Source organism: Sylvia atricapilla, chromosome Z (assembly GCF_009819655.1).
Source record: "Sylvia atricapilla isolate bSylAtr1 chromosome Z, bSylAtr1.pri, whole genome shotgun sequence".
NCBI classification, from domain to species: Eukaryota; Metazoa; Chordata; class Aves; order Passeriformes; family Sylviidae; genus Sylvia; species Sylvia atricapilla.
In genome coordinates, this window is record NC_089174.1 from 6,262,328 (window position 1) to 6,265,641 (window position 3,314).

Consider the following 3,314-nt stretch of genomic DNA (forward strand, 5'->3'; position numbering starts at 1 on the left):
TTTAACCTGAACTTTCCACAGACTCCTGTAAACTTCCAGAGGAAGCACAAAGCAAAAACTCTCTGAACTCCTAAAGGAATCAAACTGATGCAATTTATTTCCACAGAACCATGCAATATTCAATGATACACTGAATCCATGTTTTTAACACTTTTTAAAGGACTAAAACCCTGGAAAGAATTAATTAGGCATGCTCTGAAGCCTGAGCACTTAACAGTTTTCCACTCGGTTGTAGAATTTTAAGACCACCAACACTGGATACTGGCAAAGATTATCAAAGGTATTCTGGGCTGAAATACAAACTAGTCAGAGGGCTTGGCCACTAAGTGACTGGAAAATACCTCACAAAAGCTTTAGCCCAGCTATTATATTTTGTAAAGAAATTTTAAGAAAAAATCCACAGTATCCAGAAGGTTAAATTTAGGGCAGAGTGACTCACTGGGAAAAAAAATATGTCCTGCTGGGAATATTTTCTTCTCTGCAGATCAAGCAAATTGTTAATGCAGCAGAGAGGTAGTGATGGACCCAGCACTCAAAGTGGGGCTGGAAGGGAATGATGGGCTGGGATCCACGAAGGATCCCATGCCTGAGCATGGGAATGTGGGGCTGGGCTGGAGCAGCCCCTGCAGCCACTGCACACCTGGAGCCAGCAATCTCTGGAACTGCCAGAAGCTGGGAGATCCATGGAAACATCTCTCGTGGTGAATTCAGATGAAAATGTACAATTTAAAAAAAAAAAATGCAAGGAATTTTTTTTAACCTTTTTTTTCCCGCATCAGATAAGATTTCCATTCCATTTTCTGGCATCCTTCCAACCACTTCTGTTGCCTACAAGGAAATCTACCTCCATCAAAACAGCCACCATTTAATAAGGTCCTTGATAACCCACATTCTTTCAGAGAACTGATGGGAACATCAACTGGAAAAAGGTCTTTGTTTAAGTGCCTGATGCCCAGAAAAATGATGGATGCTGTACGAAGATGACAAGGATGGATGCAAGACAAAGACAGGACAGACACCCAGGTATTTTGGACAAAAATAAGACAGTTCAGATGCAAAAGCATAAAACCAAAATGAGAGAAACAAAAAACCCAAACAAAACCCAAGCAAGAATTAGCCAATCACAGGTTCCATCCTTGATTAAAAACTCCTTGACAAGCAAATTAATTTAATTTCCTAAAAAAAAGCAAAAACTCTCCCACTGTAGAACAAAAATGACTCACCTTAGCAAATCTTCCTATGACTATTTACTGTGCAGAATTTAAGGAGAAATTTAAAACACTGTGGACACAAAACTGCAGGTGAACAGGGACATTCCAACCCCAGAGAGCTGAGGACCTCCAGGTTCAGTGTTTTTTTTTTTTTCCTCTGGCTTGTATGCAATGGCTTTCACCAATTAACAAGAAAACAAATATTAATTCCTCATTACAATCACTTTCCTCACTTGTGATCTTGGGATCACTGGCCAAGGGCTGAAGGAGCTGCTGTTCCGAGAGGATCTGCCTGGAATGGCACTCAGATTTACCCCTGAGTGTCCCCAGCTCCTGATGATGCCACCAGCAGCATGCTGAAGATGCAAGGAGACAACAACTCAGAGATGATCCCATAACACAGCAAGTTTAATTGAAATAGAAAAGTGGAACACTTCAACATATTCTTATAAGTCTTTGATTGTATCATATATGTAAGATACTCAAAGATGGGCTGTTTTCTAAACCAGGCACAGCCAAACCCATGTGGCTCTCATGCACATGGATTAAATTAGGAAACAAACCAAACTTGTAATAAATTAACTGAAGTTGACAATGAGCCTATATTAAAATCAATACATATGTACATACATTTATATACACATGTGAAACACATATCTATTGCTCAAAGCTCCAATTTTCCTTTGCAATGAACGGAATCTCCAGTGATGGAGTGACCATCAGGTCAACATGAGCCACCTCAGCCTATGCCAAGACACCATAAAGGGTTTTATCAGAATAAAATGATATCTTGGATCATTGCAAAGCAAACACACACAAATTTGTGCCTTCAATTTAAAATGAAAGCTCCAGTGTACCATGCAGGGGTCTGCTAAGTATTTCAGCACGCAGGCAACTGGTTCTGCAAGCCCAAAAATATCATGGAGGGGAGTTTGTGAATTCCTACAGTTTCTTTTAATGCTGCTTCAGAAAGAGCCACTCATTCAGATTAAACACTCTAGGATCAGAGGAAGGAGAAGAGGAAAAAAAATGTCAACACAAAACTAAAACTTGTCCTGTCAGGTTCAGTAAGGACAAGAATTAAATGGCCTGAACTTACCTGGAGTTTTAAAGAAAATTACCCAAAGCTGGGGCTATCTGTCTTCCTCAGTGTCTATTCCTGGATTTTACCTGCATCTGCTGTGCAAAGGGCTCACACCTTTCCTGGGAGAAGCAGCCAGGGTTTGGGGCACCCATCTGGCACTTTCAAACCCCTCTAAACCCTCAGCTCCCAGCTGTGGCAGCCCAGATCACTCCAAAATATCTTTACAGGATTAATGCAACCAACTAACCATGTGAGAAACCTTTCCCATCTATTTTAAGGGCTGTCACCCTCATCTCCTGCTATCACCACTGGGTTTGGAACTTCCTCATTTTATCTTTCAGGTGAACCATTCCTTACAAGAATTTTTTAAAACCAGTAACAACATATTTCTCCCTTTTAACTCAGCTGAAATAGTTTTTCATTAGCAGAATTGTGGCTGGGTGTGGGACAATCCCTCATGTAAGACACAACCCCCTACTTAACTATGTCATTTAAACTTGGGCTTCATGAGAATAATGTTCATAGCCAGGATCCATTAGTTCTTGAGGAGCAGAAGAAATCTGTTGCTGTTTCTGCTCTTGCTTCCATCCTCTAATAAAACTTGCTTTGAGATTATCAAGTTTTTCCCAACCTATAATCCAAATGCTCCCTGCTGTTTAGCCTATCCCTGAAAACTAATGAGAAGATCCCATATCTCACCTTGTTAAAACATCCTTCCTCACAGTTGTAGGCAGTTTCAGATATATTCCCAGACTGAACAGGCAAGTTTTTCCTAGAAATTCCTTCAGAAATGCCCTTTCAGGCATTCCCTGGCACTGCTGATGCTCTTTTCCCTCAGTTCCCACTAAAAACCCAGAGCTGGGCAATTAGAGTGACTTTCCACACAAACCACTCTGGATATTCGACCATATCCATGCTGTCCTTTCCAATGCCCACATTATTTACACTATCTACATGTCCAGCAGCCCTCCCTGAAGGGGTCAGACCCCTCATGGGGAGCCAGGGCATCCCTTGTGTCC